Source organism: Cibotium barometz, chromosome 22, assembly GCF_041138505.1.
Source record: "Cibotium barometz isolate CiBa-2024 chromosome 22, ASM4113850v1, whole genome shotgun sequence".
In the NCBI taxonomy this organism is placed as follows: Eukaryota; Viridiplantae; Streptophyta; class Polypodiopsida; order Cyatheales; family Cibotiaceae; genus Cibotium; species Cibotium barometz.
In genome coordinates, this window is record NC_141067.1 from 14,879,203 (window position 1) to 14,903,543 (window position 24,341).

General features: G+C 41.3%; 1 pseudogene; it reads left to right on the forward strand.

Annotated features, from left to right (window-relative positions):
* Nucleotides 1–6,554: 6,554 nt before the first annotated feature.
* The window catches only part of LOC147626319 (ent-kaurene synthase CPS/KS, chloroplastic-like), a 157,646-nt pseudogene continuing 139,859 nt past the window's right edge, over nt 6,555–24,341 (forward strand).

Below are 24,341 nucleotides of genomic sequence, written 5' to 3' on the forward strand. Positions count from 1 at the left end.
TTTCTTGTTATCCCAACAATGTTTTGGTGCCCCCACTGAGGAACGCTTTCAAGTGACCTCGGGTTTACAGGTTTTGTCAAAGATGGCGACAAATTTTCCCGAGTTTCATGGACATGAAGATGAGAACGCTGAAAAGTTTATTGAAGACATGGAGTTCCAATGTTTACTTGCTGATAGGCAGGACCCTGCAGTTGTGTTGAGAATCTTCTTTTTTTGTCTTAAGGATGAAGCTAGAGCTTGGCTTAGGGAATATCAAGCTTTTGTACAAACATCTCAGCCACCTCAAGTAGTTACTTATGATGGAGCATGATAGGTTTTCTTGGAACGTTTTCGGAGGGTAGAAGACCCTGATAAGGTATGGCATTCCATTCAAAGTCTTATTCAAGGTGAAGACCAAAGCGTGGATGCTTATGTGAAGAAATTTAATGAGTTATGGGAGAGATGGTGTGTGGCTTTAGGTGCTGAAAACCCTCCTATTATGTTGAAGAAGAACAGGTTTCTTATAAGTTTGAAGGCTAGTCTACGCTTGAAGGTGGAATTAAAGCAACCAAAGACATTTGATGAAGCAGTTGAAGTGGCAAAAAATAAAGAGTGGAAGATGCAACGTTTACATCAGCTTGGAATTAAAGTGGACCCTAAGGTTGAAGTGAGGGCTATGGATCTACACAAGTACCTATAAAAGAGTCAATGATTGGGAATGGTATACAGGCTTCTCAAGGAGTATGTGGTGCCCCTTCGGGATCTTCTGATGTTCTTCACAGGGATATGCAAGAAGTGGTTGGTCTCATGAAGAATCTTAGTGTCCATATGATGGGAGGTGGGAGAGGTCAAGGTTATGGTTATGGTCAGGGTTATGGAAGTTATGAAGCAGGAACAAATGGTAGAGGAAGAGGCACATATGGAAGGGGTGAGATTCCTCAATGCTACAATTGTGGAGAAATTGGTCATAAGAGTCCTCAATGTGATAAGCCAAAGAGAATGGGTGGTGATATGTTCCCTCTTCCATCACAGGTTCCTTCATGTTCCCATGATTATGGTATTGAAATCAAAGGAGAAGCAGGACCAAGTGGTTTGACAGCTGAAGAGAAGGGTAAGACTAAAGTTGTAGATGTGATTGGTTTGGAGAAAGCTAGGGCTGATTCAGAAGCAATGGTTATGCCCATGGGTAAGAGGGCTACAAGAGAGCAAGAGGCTAGTGATCTAGGTCCCAGCCATAAGAAAGGAAAGCAGGGTGAAGCGGGTGCAACCAAAGAAAAGAAGAAGAGGAGACCTAGGCGGCACTATGATACAGGAGACTTGCCATTGGGAGAGGGGCAATCAAATTATAATTTGAGAGCTGATTTGGTGAGTAGAAAGGTGGATATTACCTTTGGTCAACTCATGCAACTTTGCCCAAGATTAAAGAAGCAATGGAAGCAGGTTGTCAACCCTATGAAGAAAGAGCCTACTAGGGGATCAGTGAGAGTTCTCTCTTTTAGTGAATTACCTGACATATGCCCTACTGTGGATGCATGGCATAGGAAGCAAAGCATTGGAGAGGCTTACATTGATGGTGGTGCTCAGGTATGTGTTATTACTCAAGCATGTGTGACAAAGCTAGGTCTCAATGTTGTGAAGAAATCAGGTTTTCGCATCAAGCTAGCCAACCAAGCAAGGGTGAAGTGTTTGGGCATCGTAAAGGACTTGGAGGTGGATGTTTTTGATGTCAAAACACTGGTCAATTGCCATGTCATGCCCGCAGGTATTGGTGCTTTTCCTCTTATACTTGGAAGACCATGGTTGCAAGCAACTAAAGCCATACAAGATTGGGGACATGGTACCATAACCCTCTACAACAAAAGGGGTGATAAGAAGAGCTTTGACATGGCAAGTAAGCAACCTTTGGGTGCTGAATTTGATGAAGGTGATGATGAAGAATATTCAAGTGATGAGGAAGATTCAAGGGATGAAGAAAGTGAATCAAACTCTAGCTACGAAAGTGATGTGGATGTCTCCCCCTTGTTTCTTGAAGAAGAAGGGAAAATGAATCATAAAGCTATCTACCTTATGGATGATGAAGGCACTTCTGGTCCTTATGAGCAAATTGAAGGGCTGATGCAACCCAAAGTTCAACCTCATGTGAAGAAGGAGCTTCTCAAAAGCATGTTATTTGCGGATTTGACTAGTCATGAGAGAGGTGAGTACTTACATATGCTAGAGCAGTTCCCTGATTTGTTTATCACTTCTTATGAGGAAATTAGAGGTTTTAAGGGAGAGGATATTCACATTCCACTCAAGGAAGTGGCTCAGCCCATACGTCAAAAGTTAAGAAGGATGGGACAGGTACAACTTGATGCTCTTAAAGAAGAGGTAGACAAGCTTCTTAAAGCCGGCTTCATCTGTCCTGTGAGTATTACAGATTGGGTAAGTCCTGTGGTTGTTACACCAAAGAAGGATGGTAAATGGAGGATTTGTGTGGATTATAAGCCACTTAATGCAGCAATGAAGAGGGATCCATATCCTCTTCCTTTCATTGATGACATATTGGATACAGTTGCAGGGCATGAGAGGTATAGTGTATGTGATGGATTCTCAGGATATTTTCAGCTTTCTTTATCTCTTGAAGATCAAAAGAAGACCACATTTATCACTCCATGGGGATGTTTTTGCTATCGGGTTCTCCCTTTTGGACTCATGAATGGTTGTGCTTGGTATCAAAGATGTGTCAACAAGGTGTTCCTTCCTTTCCTTGGAAAGTTTGTGAAGGATCTTATTGATGATTTTTGTGTCTATAGTTCGAGGAAAGATCATTGCTCAAAGCTTGAGTTGGCATTTGGAAGATATGATGAAAGTGGCGGTCAATTGAATCCAAAGAAGTGTCATATTGCACAACCAAGAGTGAAGTTTTTGGGTCATATGATTTCAGAAAATGGAATTGAAGCGGATCCTGATAAAGTCAAGGCTTTGGTTCTCTTATCATCACCCAAGGATACAAAGCAATTGTCTACATTTATACAAAAGGTGAAGTATATGTCAAGGTTTATTCCTTTATCTTCTCAAATTCTTTATCCTCTACAACAAGTGGCAAAGTTGGATCCTCTAGAGTGGACAAGTGAATGTGAAGAGGTATTTCAAAGCGTCAAGGAAGTTCTTGGTTCTCTTTCAGCCATGCAAGCTCCTAATTGGGATAAAGAATTTTATGTTAATCCAATAGTGGGTGAGGATGCTATTGGAGCTATGCTTCTTCAACAAGGTAAAGATTCTCACTATATGAGACCGGTTTTTTGTGCTAGCAGGGTAAAGATGGAGACAGAGAGAAGCTATACAGAAGTGGAGCTTATTATGGTGAGTGTGGTTTATGCTTGTAGAAGGTTTAGGCATTACCTTCTTCCAAAACCATTCACTTTTCTCACAAGCTACACTCTATTGCCACAATTGGTGAATAGCTCTAACTTGTCAAAGAGGCTTATGAAGTGGATTGTGGAGCTACAGGAATTTCAGTTTTCTTTTCTTGTTGAGGAAAGTACAAGAGCTACTTTGGCTGATTTGCTTACATACAAAGAAAGTCCTCTTCTCATCAAGGAGGATATCGTGAAGAAGCGGCACATAGAAGCCCCAGACATAGATGATGCTTTTACATTATTTTTTGATGGTTCTTACAGGAAAAGCCATAGTGAAGCTTCAGGGGGGATTGTAATCTATGATCCAAAAGGCATTTTGGTAACTAAGAGAGGTTTGAAGATTATGGCACAAAGCAATAATGAAGCAGAGTATGCTACTTTGGAGAAAGGTCTCCACTTTTGTCTACATCTTGGGATACGCCGTGTAAGGGTAAGAGGTGATGCACTTTTGGTAGTAAAGCAAGTACTTGGGGTGTGGCAGAGTAAAAATCAGAGGCTTAAAGTTTTGTGTTTTCGAGTGAAGAGTTTGCTTAAGCGTTTTGAAGCATGGAGTTTGAGGCATATTGACAGAAGTCAGAATGAAGAAGCACATGGTGCAGCTCAAACTATGATAGAGCAATTGTATGTGATTAGGGCTGATTCTCCTCTTTATTTGGGAAGGGAAACCTTGGATAAGGAAGAGGAATTTCTTCAAATAGGTATGCTTCCAGCAAGTTTGGAGTCATCAAAGAAATACGCCTTTATTCGACGTGCTAAAAGGTATGTGCTTCTTGGAGATACTTTGTTTATGAGGGGAGCTGATCTTGTCATGAGAAGGGTGCCTTGGAAAGAGGAAATTTACAGAATCTTGGAGAAAAATCATGAAGGTTCTTGTGGCGGCCATTTTTCTTCAAAAATCACCCTACATAAGATCTTACAGGAGGGGTATGTATGGCCAAGTATACAACGTGATGTTCATCATTGGTGTAAGTCTTGCAAGGAATGTCAAAGCATGGCAAGTAGGGTGCTAAAATCAGAAATTAGAGGCACTATTTTGGCTTATGATGTCTTTGAGAAGTGGGGTATTGATGCAATTGGCCCATTGCCCATGACAGGTAGAGGTAAATGTTACATACTCACTGCTGTTGACTATCTTTCTAGATGGGCTGAAGCTAAAGGCGTGAAGCATGTTACAAGTAAAGATGTTTCCAAATTTGTTTATGAAGACATTTTTTGTAAATTTGGCATGCCTTTGGAGCTACTTTCTGACAAAGGTCCAGGTTTCAGAGGAGAGCTTGTGAACTTTCTATGTGAGAAACTTCATATACATCGCAGGTACACTACTCCATACTATCCTCAATGCAATGGTATGAATGAAAGGTTCAATGGAGAGCTCATTAGAATGCTTACAAAGATGACAAAGAATCATGTGAAGACTTGGGATTTAGAACTACCTTGTGCTCTATGGGCTTATAGGACTGCAATCAAGTCAGGTACTAGTTTCTCTCCTTTTCACTTGGTGTTTGGTAGAGAAGCTTTGCCTCCCATTGAAGTAGAGATTCCGGCATTAAGGCTGATGTGTGAGCTTCAAGAGAAAGGTTATGATGAGTTCAAAGAAAGGCTTTTGTATCTTCAACGCGTGCAATTAGATAGAGTGCTTGCCCTTGAACACTATGAGCAGGTATTGAAGACTAGTCAAGCAAAGGCAAATGCTAAAGTGAAGGATAAAGACATCAAAAAAGGTGATATAGTTCTTGGTTATAATAGTAAGCTTGATAAAACTTTTCAAAAGAAGTTTCAAATCAAATGGCAAGGTCCTTTCATGGTAATGAACAGATTTCCAAATGGTACGTATCTCCTTGCTGATTTAGATGGCACTCCACATAAATCGCGTGTGAATGGATACAGGTTGAAAAAGTACTTTACAAGGTTGATGTCCGTGGTTAAAGATGAAGAAAATTCTGATGTGTTTTCTGATCATGAGGAGGAAAGTGATACTTCATCGATGGACTTACAACTTCTCTTTTCTGCTGCTGACCATGAATGATCAAGCAGACTTGGGGTGTGGCAAACTATGTCACGCGCATTTTGGAAAAAAAAAACTCAGCTTTTTGTACATCACAACCCATATACTCATGTGCACATGGGTTCTAAATAAGGTTTGTAAAACCCCAAAAAAAAAAACTAACCATCATACTTTCATCCGCTTATGCACACATATCTTTGTTTGAGAACATGGGCACACAAATCACTCCATCTACATCCTATCATCCTCAAACGTATGGGCAAATAGAGTGTACCAGCAGCCACCACTAGCAAACAAGTGGCTTGAGGTGTACTCGAGGAATTATTGTTATGATATATATACATACAAGCTTCAGGGGATGAATGGTTGCATCTTGCCTAATTTTGTCATAATTCAAGCAAGCATTTGAGGATTGGAATGTTTCCTTTTGAGGCCGTTTATGGGTATCAAGTGCATATGCCATCCATAGCTTTTCAAGAGGATAAGGTGGTTAATCCTTTAGCCAAACATGAATGGAAAAGGATTTGAAGATAGTGTTGAGGATCTGCTGTGGGATGACACCTTGGAAGGTGTCCATGATTTGTTTGGAAAGTATCTAGATATGGATGATGGTGAGCTATTTGATGCTCAGGAGAATGCTGAAAAAATGCGTGGGAGATAATCAGCTTTTGAATGCCGTGAGCAGGTTGGAGAATAAAGAGTTTGTGGATGTTGACCAAGAGATGCAGAATGCTGAGCAAGTGTTTGATTTGGGCTCTTTGTTTGATGGAGCTCAAGATGGTCTAGTTGGGAAAGTTTTTTATGATGATGGAGATGTATCAAGTGGAAACATGTATAGGGGTGTGATAGGGGAAGAGATGAGTGCAAATGTTTTGAAGCATGTGAGCAAAGGAGGGTTGATAAGGATGGAGAGACACGAGGAGAGCTAGATGGTAAGTACGCTTGGATGATGCAGCTAGTTGCGAAGGGAAAGGCACAGTTGCAGTTTGAAGACAGGCTGCAGGTTGTTGATCCGGGCAGTTGGATCAGTGCAGTTAAGTAGTTTTGGAACATTTTGTTGTTCCCCTTTGATCCAGGAGGGCTATATGTGAAGAGCAGAATAAATCCCTCACAAACACAATGCAAAGGCAAAAAACAATGTATAAATGGTGATGCATGGTCAATCCAGGATGGTGAAAAAGGCCCGTGGCAACCAAGAGAAAAGGCGCAGGTGTGCAATTCAAAATAGAAGGTATATGGCGACCACGAGGAGACAGGGTGGAGCAAGGTTCTAAAAAGAAGGCGAAGGCGGCATCGGCTCTACGAAGGCGAAAAAAGATGATTTTTAGGGGATACACGAGGATGGGCAAAAGAGATCATCACAGGTAAGGTTGCAGCTGAGAGTCTTCTGCAGGTTTGTGCACCTAATTGATGCATGCACGCTAGAGTTCCTGCAGTTCCTTTCAATGGACAGTGATGACCAGCGTAACTTGAGAAGAGTAGTTCGTGGATCAAAGTAGAGAGAGGGTTGGATGTTGGATAGTATGTCTGAGGGTTCTCAAAGCATCTCCTCTGCTAGATGCATGATCTAGTTTGATTTCTTCTCCGACAGTGGCCACTGAAGATGGAGTTTTGAAGTACTATTGTTAAGGTCTATCTATGGATGTTCTTTGAGTTCTTTATGAAGTTTCTTCTTGTCTAATTTTTCCCATGTCTCATGGTTGAGACACTACAATGATTTTGTATATGAAGAAGACAGAGAGGGGCTTATGTCAGTTGTGTCAGTTTTCTACTTTGATGTTTAGCTATGATATGTGTGGTGTTTTCATGGAATACATGAGGGTTGAACCCTTGAGTGAATCCGTTTGATGACTAGAGACGAGATTCTGAGTTAGAATCTATTGAGAAAGGGTACAGGGTCATTTGGTGTCAGCTGAGCTTCAAAATATGATACAAAAGGCTTTCTTTGACCTGTTTAAACTTGAGAGAAGTGTGTATGGGTCAGCGCTAAGAATCTAGACTATTAGCAGTTAGCAATAAAAAGGCTAGTGCACATAAGGTGTTACTGAGGAAGAAAGATATCAGTTACTGTCAGTTGAGGGCATGTAGTGATGGATATTGGTTGGGTTTGAATGTTTTGAGAGCTTGAGTATGTCAGCTAACCCAAAGAAAAGAGATTATGCTTCAAATGAGTCAGATTTTTTCAACCTTGAGAGGATAGTCATTCGGAGGCATCTGTGGATCAACAGTAGGCATTAGAGAGCCAATTGTGTGGTATCTTTGCATGGTGAGGTAGTCTGAGGGCTAGGGGGAGTGTGTAGGACACAGAGGGAAAGGTTTGTTTCTGTAAAGGTTTTGGAAGTAGAATTCTGCATCAGAATTCTAAGGTAGAAGTCAGTCTAGATAAGTCAGAAGAGAGATAGAGAAGTGTCAACACAGGAAAACATCTCCTTGTCGTCAATTTTGCTACAATTTATGACAGCTTTGGTGTAATTCCGTGTAGTGGGCGCTACCTCCATATGTACACAAATTATGAGAGATATGTTCGAAGTGGATGACTTGGAGTGTTGAATTGCTGAAGAGGAAGCTCTTGCCTTCAAGTGCATTGGTAGACATGTGTCGTAATTCCATGTCAAGACAGGTGCTTTCTGGGTGTATGGAGTGATCTTTCGGGTGGCCGTGTGCTAGTAAACTCCCAAGAGATCATTTCTTTGAGTCCTCATGGTTCATGGAGGATTGTGTGTTGTGATTTGTGGTGCTGATCTTGTGTCTTGAGCACTTTTGGGAGACATTGCTATAGAGGTGTTTTGCTTTCTTGTTATCCCAACAACGGTATCGGTGGTGGTCAAACTTTGTGAATGATTCCATGGGTCTACTAGCCCCCCACTCGCAAAGTTTCACCACCATTAGACACTAGATGCGCGGGCCAGTGTGTTGCTATCTGCTATTTTGTTGCATAGCACCCAAGGGGTCCCCTAAGCAAGAAATAGCGAGTTTGGGTCATGCATCATTGTCATACAGTATCCGATGGGGCGGGTAAAACTTTGGAAGCGGGTCCATGATGGGACTCCTACCCCTCCACGCACAAAGTTTCACCACGATCGGATGCTGGATGGGCGGACAGTGTGTTCCCACCCGCAATTTTCCACATAGCACCCAAGGAGTTCCTTGTGCAAAAAATAGCGGGTATGGGTGGGGCATCATTATCATACAGTTTTTGATGGCTATGAAACTTTGCAAGCCAGTCCATGGGCTTCTACCCCTCCACTCGCAAAGTTTCAACACCATTGTGCACCAGATGGATGGGACGGTGTGTTGCCATCCAATAGTTTTTTGCATAGTGCCCAAGGGGTCCCCTATGCAAGAAATAGTGAGTTTGGGTGGGGCATCATTGTCATACGGTGTCTGATGGTGGTGAAACTTTGGGAGAGAGTCCATTGGGCTCCAAACCCTCCACTTGCAAATTTTCACCACCATGAAATGCCTGATGGGTGAGGCAGTGTGTTGCCACCCGCTATTTTCTGGATAGCACCTAGGGGGTTCCATGTGCAAACAATAGCGGGTTTGGGTAGGGCATGATTATCATATGGTGTCCAATGGTGGTAAAAATTTGCAACCGGATCCATGGGCCTCCTACCCCTCCACTCTCAAATTTTCACCACCATCGGACACTGGATATGTGCGGGAGGCTGCGTTGCCACCCTCTATGTTTTGCATAGTGCCCAACGGGTGCCTATGCAAAAAATAGTGGGATCAGGTGGGGCATCATTATCATACAGTGTCCGAAGGTGGTGAAACTTTGCGCGAAGTACATGGGGTTGTTACCCCTCCACTCACAAAGTTTCACCTAACATCACATGCAAAATGGGCGGGACAGTGTGTTGACACCCGATATCTTTCGCATAGTGCCCAAGGGGTCCCCTATACAAAAATAGCAGGATTAGGTGGTGCATCGTTATCATCCGAAGGTGGTGAAACTTTGCAAGCCAATCATGGGACTCCTACCCTTATGGTTGCAATGTTTCACCACTATCAGATGCCAGATTAAGTGGGACGGTGTGTGGCCACCTGCGCTATTTTTTTGCATAGTGCCCAAGGGGTCCCCTATGCAGAATAGTGCGTTGGGGTGGGGCATCATTATCATACGGTGTCCGATGGTTTGTGAAGCTTTGCGAGCGGGTCCATAGAACTTCTACTCTTCTTCTCACAAAGTTTCACCACCATGGGTGGGACAGTGTGGTGCCACCCACAATTTTTTGCATAGTGCCCAAGGGGTCACCTATGCAAAAAAAAGCGGGTTCAGGTGGGGAAGCATTATCGTACGGTGTCTGATGGTCTTGAAACTTTAGGAGTGGGTTGATAGGGCTTCTACCCCTCAACTCGCAAAGTTTCAGCACCATCTGATGCCAAAATGGGTGGGACGGTGTGATGCCCAAGGAGTCCCATATGGAAAAAATAGCAAGTTTGGGTGTGGTATCACTATCATACGGCGTCGGATGGTGATGAAACTTTCCGAGCACATCCATGGGGATTCTACCCCTTCACTCCCAATTAAATATCCCTGCCCCCTCCACGCAAAAAATTCTGGGGTGCTAGGAATGGAAGTAGCACTTCTTGCGCCGAGCAGAGCCTCTCACTCGGGGCCTCGCCCACCACCACGGGAATCCGGACAAGAGACTAATCCCTCGGTTCTTCCAAAACTGAACCTGGAAAAACTTCCCTTGCCCAACATACATAGGCGATTCCTCCGAGATAATTTTATTCTAACGTAGTCAAAAGCCTTAACTAACCAAATTGATCCGATCGAACCCGTAAGTCTCATGGTCAGATCAAGGAAGATACTTGCACTTGGATCATAGAGTCCAACGCTTTTTTCCTCATCAAGAGGAACAACCGTTGATTCTTTTCCATAGAATAAGGGTTGTCTGGGATTTATCCAAGATTTACTTCAACTATCATAACTTAACAGAATTGAGTCTCATTTTAGGGATCCATCAGTCCAGCCCCATCCAATCCCATGGGTTAGCCAACCGCCCAACCACTGTAGTGATAGGATCCATTTAGAATTTTGGTTATGTTTTACCCCGGGTACCAGGGAAAAGAGTTCCCAGGCCCCCTAGCTGCGGCGCTTCAAGCAAAATTCAAGATAGTCACACCACTTACACACCCAATATGAAATTGCCTGTTTCACAGATTCAGCTGTCTTTAAAACAATCTTTTAATGAAAGCATAGTATCACTGATCATAATCCTCCAAAATATTTAGCTTGAATTCTAATTTCCAATCATTCCTTCATTGGTATACCTATGGCATCATTGGCAACCAGAACGCTCACCACCTATTCACTCAAGGGCCTTTTCAATAACCTAGCTCATAGTACCCAAAAATATATTCACTTAAGAAAATTGAGATGGACTCTACGTTGAAGATTAGCAAGATCAACCAGTAGATCCATATAAAAGAGCCATGGACTCATCCGTTGAGGGCCAACAAGGCCAATCAACCAGATCCATGCCCGAGTTCAGAAAACAACTCTAACTCCTTGTTTCAGTTTTTTCCCCGACACACGCATGGGTATCTTCGACGACCCAGAGCCCGAGCACCATATGGTCAGCACCCTCTAGGCTCCTTCGCAGGTCACCTAGCGCTTCACTCATAGGATGCTTCCTTGGTCTCTCATCCACCATACCGAAAGCTCACCATTTAAATCAAACGGAGGCTGGCTCGGCTGACCTTGCTACACGAGACGTCCTCCATTGACTCCCCATCAGATGCAGCTTTATCACTTAGGTCTCCACAACCTCATTCACAAGATGGTCAAAATGCTTCCAGAGCATTCTAAATAGTCATTTAAAAACTAGTCATAAATAGAGTTTCTAACAAACTCTCATCTTTCCACATTGTTCCATATCATTTCTCGTTATTTCACATTCTTCTAAATCAATTCACTTTGCTTATTCCACATCCAGTCATATCTATTCCCAGTATCCTTCATCCATTCTCATCCAATCACATCATATTACATCTCATCACATCTATCCACATCACAACACATTCATCCACATCACATCTCATCACATCACGTCACATCACATCACATCACAACATATCCACATCACATCCATCTACATTCATTCAGATCCACATCACATCCATCTACATTCATTCAGATCCACATCACATCCACATATCATCACATCACGTTCACATCTATTTACATCACTTCACATCCATTCACATCTACCCAGGTCCACATCACATCACATCTCATCTATCCACATCATATCTCATCCATTCATATCTAACCAGATCCATATCACATCACATCCATTCACATCTCATTACATCACATTCACATCTCACCACATCCATTCAAATATCATCACATCACATTCACATCCATTCACATCTCATCACATCCACTCACATCTCATCATCACAACCATTTACATCTCATCTCATCTCATCATCACAACCATTCACATCATCACATCCATTCACATCTCATCACACCCATTCACATCCATCACACCCATTCACATCCCACATTCATTCACATCTTGTCACATCCATCCTCATCTTATCACATCCATCCACATCACATCACATTCATTCCATCCGCATTACATCACATTCACATCTATCCATATCACACCACATCCATTCACAGCTCATCACATCCATTCAAAGCTCATCACATTCATCCACATCATTCTTTCATTCGAATACATTCACATCTATCCACATCCATCCGTTCATTCATATTCACATCTATCCACATCCATCCATTCATTCACATGCACATCTATCACATCACATCTCATTCTGATCCATTTACATCACATCACATCTCATCCACATCTCATCACATCACATTCACATCTCATCACATCCACTCACATCTCATCACATCACATTCACATCTCATCACATCACATTCACATCTTACGACATCACATTCACATCTCATCCACATCTCATCACATCCACTCACATCTCATCACATCACATTCACATCTTATCACATCACATTCACATCTTACCACATCACATTCACATCTAATCACATCACATTTACATCCATTCACAGCTCATCACATTCATCCACATCCATTCATTCATTCACATTCACATCTATCCACATCCATCCATTCATTCACATTCACATCTATCCACATCCATCCATTCATTCACATGCACATCTATCACATCACATCTCATCCACATCTCATCACATCCACTCACATCTCATCACATCACATTCACATTTTATCACATAGAATTCACATCTTACCACATCACACATTCACATCTCCTCTTATCACATCACATCACATTTACATCTCCTCTTATCACATTCATATCTCATCTAATCGTATCGTATCCATTTACATCCCATCACATTCATTCAGATCCACTTTTAGTACCGTTTTCTACTTTGGATACTGATAGAACTTTTCTAAGTTTTTGCCAATTGCTTGGCCTAGTTAAAGATACTTTTTCTCGATCCCATTGAATCTACGTATCAGAGTGTTGTTGAAGGTTTAAAAAGGGAAAATAAACCTTCTTAGAATTGAATAATAAAAACTCAGAAAGAGCATTTACGTATTGTATTTTCATTCCTTAAGCTTCATTAATGAGAAATAATTCTAAACTTTCATTTACTCATTGGATCCTCGATCCTCCCAGGGATTCCAGATTCTCTTTTGTGAATAAGAATATCAAGTTTTCTCGATGGATATTTTCATATTCTTTCTCAAATTTCTCAAGTGAAATATATTCAATATTCTTCTTATTGAGTAAAAGTTTATGGGATTTACAAATATCAATTCTACCCATATTTCCCAATAAAATTAATAATACTCAAAATTTAACTTTTGATAAATACTCATAATTTGAATTATGCCAAAAATTCCTCTTTTACCATTTAATTATTTGGATCTCAAATATCATGGGAATTCCTCTTTTTGCATAAAATAAATTTACCAAAAATTACTCTTTTCTCATAATCAATTAATTATGCATAATCATAAAAAACTTATTTTTGATGAATATAATGAAAATCATTCTTTTTGCATAGGATGTCCAATCATAGAATATGGTAGGAAGTCCTCTTTTAGCATTATGCATAGAAATAAGATATGTATTATTTTCTGAAAATTTTGCCATAGCTTCTCTGCTATTACTGATAATTCTAAAAAAAAATCAAAAGAATAAAGCCTTGTAATGAAAATATGACAGTAGTTCCTCTTTTATGCTTAAAATCAAACTATGAATTTAAATCATAATTTTAACCATAAAATTAAACATAACTATGTTTATCCCACTAGATTAAGCTAATTTCATCATTCCTCTTTTCCCAAATTGTTAGGATAATCCATTTCTCATTTAGAATGAATTAGAGTAGTTTTCAACTACTCATAAACAATCTAAAAGAATTTACCATTATTTTAATAGTATAAAATCATGAAAATATCATTTCCTTACTCTCTAACTCATCAAGCCTAGAGTTTAGCTTTGAATTAAGAGACTATCATTGAGAAGCATCCTTTTCCAAGGGATTTAACCATAAAGATGGCTATTCTTTTAGAGAGAGAGATTTACTTAAAGAAAGCATTATAAATAAGCATAAAGATTAACTTTCTCTTAATTAAACATTAAGACTTTAAGGGAAATCTTGATTTGAATTAAAACAATCATTTTGAAAGCTTCTGAAGCTTGAGAGGGGTTGAGAAGAAGAAAGTCGTTGAGATAAATTGAAAAGAACCATATAAATCAATTTTACCTCCAAGTTTGGCTTGATTCCCTATAGCAGTGAAGCCCCCAACCAACAATCAATTGGTCCACCAAGAGGAGAAGAGTAGCTCCAAGAGCTGCTGTAGAGAGAGAGAGAGAGCTCCAAGCTCCCAAGAGAGAGGAAATTTTAAGGGATAATAGAAAATATGATTATTTTAATATAATACTAGCATGGTATAGCTCCAATATAAAAATACAAAGGAGTGAGGGTCTATTTATAGGTGAGAAAGGTCACTAACCAAGTACAACTGGGTTCTAGAATTTTCCAGGTTCAGTTTGACTCAATTTGGATAAGATTTGGACCAGTATGGCTCCCTTTTTTATTTGGTTTGATCCAGGAGAGAGGAGAGATAAAATTATCACAATTTTTTTGAATTAAAAACCATTCCACACATGTGAACGAGGCTTCTACCTGAAGAGTCCCTCTTTCCTTACCAAGGTGTCAAAAATGCATCATTATTCCAAAATATCTCATTTTTTAAGTAATATCTAAACCTTGTACTCAGTCAACTCTTCATCTTATGTGAGCATTTACTTATTTTTGGATACCTTAATTGGACCATAATCCAAAAATTTCTAAAAATGTAGACCCTTAGGCTACGGTTCCTTATACACATTTTCAATTAATTCCTAATACACATTGGAAAGCTCATTTTGATCTTCTATTTCAGGGGAATCCATTTTAGACACTAGGAGGATTTTTATATCCAAAGATATCTCAATTTTGGATTATCTCTCTCTAGACATTTTCTCTCTCTAGGCCAAAATAGGGTAAAGTAAGATCTTTCTTCTATTTCAGAGAGGGGAATAATTATAAGAACAGAAGGGGAGGTTCTTATACCTTTACTCCTCAGAAGGGGAGGTTCTTATACCTTTACTCCTCAAAAGCTGGAGGGAGGAATCTTACACCCAAAATTTCACTACCATTTGATGCCGGATGGTGGCGGAATGGTGTGTTGCCACCCGCTATTTGTTACATAGTGCCCAAGGGGTCCCTTATGCAAAAAATATCGGGTTTGGGTGGGGCATCATTATCATACGGTGATTGATGGTGGTGAAACTTTGCTAGAAAGTCCAAGGGGCTCCTAACTTTGCGCTCATAAAGTTTCATCACCCCATCGGATGCCAGATGGGCGGGACGGTGTGTTGCCACTGGCTATTTTTTTGCATAGTGCTCAATGGGTTTCGTATACAAAAAATAGCGGGTTTCATTGGGGCATCACTATCATACGATGTACGATGGTGGTAAGACTTTGTGAGCGGTCGGATGGGGCTGCTATCCCTCCACTCGCAAAGATCCCATAAGACGTTGGATGGGTGAGACGGTGTATTTCCACCCTCTATTTTTTTGCATAGTGCCATGGGGTCCCCTATGCAAAAATACGAGGTTTGGTGGGTGACGCATCATTATCATACGGTGTCCAATGGTGGTGAAAATTTACGTGCAATTCCATGGGGTACTACCCTCCTCTTGTTGTTTGCAAAGTTTCACATCCATCAGATGGTGGAATGGTGTGTTGCCACCTGCTATTTTTTCGCATAGTGCAAAGGGGTCCCCTATGCAAAAAATAGCAAGTTTGGGTTGGGCATTGTTGTCATACGGTGTCGATGGTAGTGAAACTTTGCAAGCGAGTCCATGGGGAGCTCATACCCCTCCACTCAAAAAGTTTCACCACCATCGATGGGCGGGATGGTGTGTTGCCAACTGCTATTTTCTGCAAAGCGTCCAAGGGGTTCCTGTGAAAATAATAACGGGTTTGGGTGGGGCATCATCATCATATGGTGTCTGATAGTGGTGAAACTTTGCGAGCAGATCCATGGGGCTTCTACCCCTCCACTCGCAAAGTTTCAGCCTATCATAATGATGCCCCACCCAAACTAACTATTTTTTGCATAGGGAACCCCTTGGGCACCATGGAAAAAGTAGCGGATGGCAACACACTGTCCCGGTGGTGAGACTTTGCGAGTAGATGGGCAACAGCCCCATGGATGTTCTCACAGCCCCATGGATGTTCTCACCACCATCTGGCATCTGCCGATGGTGGTGAGATTTTGCGAGTAGATGGGCAACAGCCCCACGGATGTTCTCCCAAATATTCACCACCATCGGACACCATATGACAATGATGCCCTACCTAAACTCGCTATTTGTTGCATAGGGAACCCCTTGGGCACTATTTAAAAAAATAGCGGATAGCAACACACCGTCCCACCCATCTGGTGTCTGATGGTGAAAGTTTGTGAAAGGAGGGGTAGCAAGCCCATGCACCTGCTCACAAATGTTCACCACCATCGGATGCTGTATGGTAGTGATACCCCACCCAAACCTGCTATTGTTTGTATAGGGGACCCCTCGGGCACTATGCTATTATTTGTATAGGGGACCCCTCGGGCACTATGCAAAAAATAGCAAGTGGTAACACACCATCCCACCCCCGATGGCAGTGAAAATTTGCGAGAGGAGGGTTAGGAGACCCATCAATGATCTCGCAAAGTTTCAAGACTATCGGATGCCGTATGAAAATGATGCCCCACCCGAACTCACCACTATGCGAGAAAATAGTGGGTGGCAACACACCGTCCCACCCATCCAGCATTTGATGGTGGTAAAACTTTGTGATAAGAGGAGTAGAAGTCCCATGGACCTACTCACAAATTTTCACAACCATCGAACACCGTATGGTAATTATGCCCCACCCCAACCCGCTATTCTTTGCATAGGAGACCCCTTGGGCACTATGCAAGAAAATAGCGTGGGTGGCAACACACATCCCACCCATCCGGTGTCTGATGGTGGTGAAACTTTGCAAGCGGAAGGATAGGAGCCCCATGGACTAGCTCACAAAGTTTCACCACCTTCTGAGATCGTATATAATGATGCCCCACCCATTCTCGCTATTTTTTGCATAGGGGACCCCTTGGGCACTATGCGAAAGATTGCGGGGGTGGAAACACACCATCCCGCCCATCCGGCGTGTGATGGTGGTGAAACTTTGCGAGTGGAGGGGTAGCAGTCCCATGGACCACTCGCAAAGTTTCACCACCATCAGACACCATATGATAATGATGCCCCATCGAAACCCACTATTTTTTGCATAGGGAGCCCTTGGGCACTATGCAAAAAAATGGCGGGTGGCAACACACCATACCGCCCATGTGGTGTCTGATGGTGGGTAAACTTTACAAGTGGAGGGGTAGGAGCCCCATGGATCCTATCACAAAGTTTTACCACCATCCAACACCGTATGATAATGATGCCTCACCCAAACCCACTATCGCTTGCACAGGGAACCCCTTGGGCACTATGCAAAAAATAGCCGGCTGGCAACACCCAAACCCGCCCATAGCAACACACTGTCCCACCCATCTTGTGTCTGATGGTGGTGAGACTTTGCGAGTGGAGGGGTAGCAGCCCCATGGTGCTCACAATGTTTTACCACCATCGACACCGTATGACCAATGATGCCCCACCAAAACTTGCTATTTCTTGTCTAGGGGACCCCTTGGGAACTATGCGAAAAAATAGTGGTTGGCAACACACCATCCCATCCACGTCCCACTCATCCGCCGATGTCCGATGGTGCTGAAAGTTTGCAAGAGGAGGGGTAGTAGCCCCATGCAACCACTCATAAATTTTCACTACCATCAGACGATAATGATGCCTCACCCAAACCTTGTATTTTTGCATAGGGGACCCCACGACACTGCAAAAAAATAGCGGGTGGTAACACACTGTCTCACCCATCTGACGTCCCATGGGAACTTTATGAGTGGAGAGGTCGAGCACTTGTAAAATTTTACCACCATTGTACACCGTATGATAGTGATACCACCATTGTACATCGTATGATAGTGATACCCAACCCAAACCCGCTATTTTTTGCATAGGGAACCCATTGGGCACTATGCAAAAAAATAGTGGGTGTACCAACGAACCGTCCTGGCCATTCGGCATCAGATGGTGGTGAAACTCTCGAGTGGGGGAGTAGGAGCCCCATGGACCAACTCATAAAGTTTCAAGACCATCGGACACTGTATGATAATGACGCCCCCAGGTGGCAACACACCGTCCCACCCATCCGGCATCCAATGGTGGTGAAACTTTTTGAGGAGAAGACTAGAGTTTCCATGGACCCTCTCACAAAGTTTCACAACCATCGGACACCATATGATAATGATGCGCCACCCCAACCTGTTATTCTTTGCATTGGGTACCACTTGGGCAGCAGTACGCAAAAAATTAGCACGGGTGGCCCGTCAGGCATCTGACAGTGGGGCGAAACATTGTGAGCATAAGGATAGCAGCCCCATGTGCTGGCTCACAAACTTTCACCACCTTCGAACACTGTATGATAATGATACCCCACTCAATCCCGCTATTTTTTACATAGGGGACCCCTTGGGCGCTATGCAAAAGATAGTGGGTGGCAACATACCATCCCGCCCATCTGGTGTCGGATGGTAGTGAACAGCTCAAAACGTTTCACCACCATCGAACACTGTATCATAATGATGCCTCACCCAAATCTTGTATTTTTTGCAAAGGGGACCCGATGGCACTATGCGAAACAATAGTGGGTGGCAACACAGTGTCCCACCATCAGACTTCCCATGGGCACTTTGCGAGTGGAGGGGTAGCATAGACTGCTCACAACTTTTTACCAGCATCGTACACTATATGATAATGATGCCCCACCGAAACCTGCTATTTTTTGCATAGGGAACCCCTTGGGAAGTATGTGGAAAATAGTGGGTGGCAACACACTGTCCCGCCCATGCAATGTCCAATCATGGTGAAAGTTTGCGAGTGGAGGGGCAGGAGCCCCCCATGGAACCAGTCCCAAAGTTTTACTGCTATCGGACACCCTATGAAAAGGATAACCCACCTTATCGACCTCAGATTCCGGTGAGACTTTGCGAGTGGAGGGGTAGGAGCCCCCCATGGATCCCGTCGTAGAGTTTCACCACCATCAGACACCATATGATAATTATGCCCTAGCCAAACCTGCTATTTTTTGCACAGGGAACCTCCTATAGGTGCTATCTGGAAAATAGCAGGTGGCAGCACACCGTCCTACCCATCTGGCATCCAATGGTGGTGAAATTTTGCAAGTGGAGGGGTAGGAGTCCCATGGACCTGCTCCCAAAGTTTCACCACCATTGGACACCGTATGGCGATGATGCCCCACCCAACCTCGCTATTTCTTCCATAAGGGACCCCTTGGGCACTATGCAAAAAAGTAGTGGATGGCAACACATCGAAACCCGCTATTTTTTGCGTAGGGGGAGTCCTTGGGCACTATGCAAACAAATAGCCCGTGGCAACACAACGTCCCACCAATCCGGAGTCTGATGGTTGTGAAACTTTGCGAGTGGAGGGATACCATCCCCATGGATCAGCTTGCAAAGTTTCACCACCATCAAACACCGTATGATGATGCCCCACCCAAACCCATTATTTGTTTCATAGGGAACCCCTTGGGCGCTATGTGGAAAATAACGAGTGTGTGGCAACACACCATCCCGTGCCCATCTGGAATTTGATGGTGGTGAGACTTTCTGAGTGGAGGGGTAGGAGCCCCATGGACCCCCTCCCAAAGTTTCACCACCATCACACACCGTATGACAATGATGCCCCACCCAAACTCGCTATTTCTTGCATAGGGGACCCCTTGGGCACTATGCAAAAAAATAGCAGATAGAAACACACCATCTTTCCCATCTGGTGTCGAATGGTGGTGAAAATTTGGAGGGGTAGCAGACCCATGGATCTGCTTGCAAAGTTTCACCACCATCGACACCGTATGACAACAACGATGCCCCACCCAAACCCGCTATTTTTTGCATAGGGGACCCCTTCGGCACTATGCAAAAAAATAGCTTGGGGGGTTCACTATATGTAAACTCTCTATATCATGTGCGTTTAAGGACTAATTTAAAAACCCCTTATCTATAAATTTCTTATGAATAAAACATGCCCTTTTTCTATTTAATCTGTAAATACCTCCTTTAAATGGTACCCTTATGTATGTAAAAAAAATTGTAAAAAAGGAATTAAAAAAACCCCTTCTATTGAAGCCATGTGCTATGCTTACATATTCATGAGTGACCCCCTGAGAAAAATAGCGGTGGGTGGCAACACACTGTCCCACCTATCCGATGGTGGTGAAACTTTGTAAGAAGAGGGGTAGTACCCCATGGAACTACTCGCAAAGTTTCACAAACCATCGGACACCGTATGATAATGATGCCTTACCCTGTAAGGTTCCTCCCTCCAACTTTTGAGATGTGCAGGTGTAAGAACCTTCCCTTCTGATCTTATAATTATTCCCCTCTCTGAAATAATAAATAGATCATGTTTTACCCTGTTTTGGCTTGAAGAGAGAAAATGTCTAGAGGGAGGTAATTTAAAATTGAGATATTTTTAGATATAAAAATCCTCCTAGTGTCTAAAATGGTTTCCCTTGAAACAAAAACTCGAAAAGAACTTTCCAATGTGCATTGACTCCCCGCCAACTGTTGCAATGAACCTCTTCTTAGTTAAACACATACCAAATGCTTCCTCCAGCATTCTGGCATAAAACAGTCCTTTAAAAGAAAACAAAGGTTCTATGCAAGTAAAATTCCTGGTTTGAGATTGGTTCCACAAAACCCTTTTTCCTTAATCCATAATTTCATAATGAGAATCATTGATCTCTCATCAGGGTAATCTACCCATTATTTGACTGAATGTCCAACTAGATTCTTGGTGATTTCGGTCAAGGGAAAACTAGGTTAATTCAACGGTAGACTATTCTTTGTATTTAAGAACTCGAATTGGTCCACGAGGTTTTTGCTTGATTCAGATCGAGAGATGGACAAGTAGTTTACTGACCGTCCCCTCTCACAATCGTAGTCTAACCAAAATTATTCGGTTTATTTCTAACTTTGATTCTAAGGATTTTCTTCAGATAAACATCTACTGAATTTCTAACCGTAAGAAAATTCCAACTTTATGAACTTCATTCCTTATTAACCATAATAGATTCAGAAATGGTTTTATATGAGAATATCAGATTTTTATGAAAATACTCTTCTTCCATTTTATCTAATTTTGGGTAAATATCAATTTGGTGATTTAACCACATAAAGTATCTAAAGATATTCTTTCTACCACTTTAATTTATCAACTCTAATTCTCTAGGTGGAATTATGGTAAAAATTCCTCTTTCATCCACCAAAACTTAATTCAAACCTTTCTCTACCTAAATACCATAAAAATTATTCTTTTAACTAAATACCAATATCCATTTTTTTAATAAGCTTAAAATTATCTTTTTCTCATTTAATGATTGGATTCCGATTGTCATGGGAATTCCTCTTTTATCACAAAATAAATTTATCTAAAATTTATTTTTAAATTAAATAAAAAATCCATTAATTCAAATATGCCAAGAATTCCAATTTTACCATTTAAATGATTGAATTTGAATTGTCATGGGAATTCCTCTTTTGTCATTTAAATTTTCTCATGCATAAAAATAAATTTTTCTAAAATTTCTCTTTAAATTTAAATAAAAATATTTATTATTTTAATATATCAAATTTTCTCTTTTTCCATTTAATTACATGGATCTCCATTATCATGGGAATTCCTCTTTTTGCATAAAAATAAAAATACCAAAATTTTCTCTTTTCTTTAATAAATTATTTATGCATAAATACTAAAAATTGGTTTTCCATGAATGTGATGAGAATCATTCTTTTAGCATAGGATGACTAATCCTAGAATATGGTAGGAAGTCCTCTTTTCACATTATGCATAAAAATGAATTATGTATTCATTTCTAAAAATTTTACCATAGCTTCGCTTCTACTATTACTGATAATTCTCAATATTTCTAGAAAGAATAAGACTTTGTAATACAATTATGATAGAATAACTATCCTTAGACTTAAATCCAATTTATGGAATTAAATCATAAGTTTACCATAATTTTATTAGCATAAAATTATAAAAAAGCCATGTTCTTAACCTCTAGCTTAACTAGCATAGAGTTTGATTTTTGAATTGAGAATTTATCAATGAGAAGCATCCATTTGAATAAAGAATTAGTCATAAGAATGACTATTTTTTTGGGAGAGAGAGATATACATAAGAAATATCCTAATTAAGCATAAAGAATAACTCTTTTGTGATTAATTATTAGAATTCTTATAGAAAGCTTGATTTGCATTAAAAATAATTAATTTGAAACTTCTCAAGCTTGAGAGGGGTTGAGAAGTGAAATCTTTTGAGAATATTAATGAAAACCATGAAATTACTTCTTACCTCTAGATTTTGCTTGCTTTTTTATCTTAGAAGGAAGCCCCCAACCAATCAATTGGTTTAGTATGTTGAGAAGAAAGCTCCAAGGATTGTTGAAGAGAGATAGAAGCTCCAATCTCTCCAAAAATAGAGGATTTTTAAGGGATAATAGAAAATATGAGTATTTTAATGTAATATTGGCATGGTATAGTTCACAGATGAGAATACAAAAGAATGAGGGTCTATTTATAGGTGAGGGAGGTCACTAATTGAGTCCAACTAAGTTCTAGAATTTTCCAACTTCAATTTGGTTGAATTCGGATAAGATTTGGACTAGTTTAGCTCCCATTTTGATCCAGGAGAGAGGAGAGATAAAATATCCTAACACTTTTGAATTAAAAACCCTCCCATTTTGATCCAGGAGAGAGGAGAGAGGAGAGATAAAATATCTTAACACTTTTGAATTAAAAACCCTCCCACACATGTGAAGGAGGCACCTACCTCAAAGGTCCCCCTCTCCTTACCAAGGTGTCAAAAATTCATCATTCCTCTAAAATATCTCATTTTTTTAGTAATATCTCTTAATTTTTAACTAATAGACTTTGTACTGAGTCAACTCTTCATCTTATGTGAGCATTTACTCATTTTTGGGTATTTTCTTTTATTTATTGGATTTATCTCATCCCAACACTTGGATTAATCCTATTGGCTCATTGGAACCTTAATTGGACCATAATCCAAAAATTTCTGAAAATCTTTAGGCTAAGGTCACTTATATCATTGTTTATTGATTCCTAATGCACCTTGGAGAATTTATTTTGAATTTCTATTTTAAGGAAATATATTTTTTATATTTGTATAATTTTTATATCCAAAAATATCTCAATATTGAATTCTCTCTCTCTGGAATTTTTTATCTCTCTAGGCAAAAACAATATTTTCTTGTATTCAGAAACAGGGAATGATTACAGGGGATTGAAGTAAAAGCTTATTAATCAGGCAGAGGAGGAATCTGTCACCTCCGCTCGCATAGTGTCCATGGAGCATTGGATGGGTGGGATGGTGTGTTGCCACCCATTATTGTTTCGCATAGTACCATGGGGTCCCCTATGCAAAAATACAAGGTTTGGGTGAGGCATCATTATGATACGGTGTCCGATGGTGGTAAACCTTTTTGAGATATTCACTACCATTAGACACTGGATGGGTGGGACGGTGTGTTGCCACCGCTACCTTTTGCATAGTGCCCAGGGTGTCGCCTATGCAAAAAATAGCGGGACTGAGTGGGACATCATTATCATACAGTGTTTGAAGGTGGTGAAAGTTTGTGAGCCGGTCCATGGGGCTGCTACCCTTACACTCGCAATGTTTTGCCACTTTAGATGTCGGATGGGCGGGATGATGTGTTGCCACCCACGCTATTTTTTTGCGTACTGCTGCCCACGTGGTCTCCTATGCAAAGAATAGCGGGTTGGGGTGGGGCATCATTATCATACGGTGCCTGATGGTTGTGTGAAAATTTGTGAAAGGGTCCATGGAACTTTTACTCTTCTCCTTAAGAAGTTTCAGTGGGACGGTGTGTTGCCACCTGCTATTTTTCGCATAGTGCCCGAGGGTTTCCCTATGCTAAAATGGCAAGTTTAGGTAGAGCATCATTATCATATGGCATCGGATGGTCCTAAAATTTTACGAGTAGGTCCATGGGGCTTCTACTCCCCCGCTCGTAGAGTTTCACCACCATCGGACTCCGAATGGGCGAGACTATGCATTGCCAGTCGTTATTTGTTTGCATAGTGCCCAAGGGCTCCCCCTATGCAAAAAATAGCAGGTTTCGGTTGGGCATCATTATCATATGTTGTCCTGCTGGTGGTGAAACTTTTTGAGAGGTCCATGG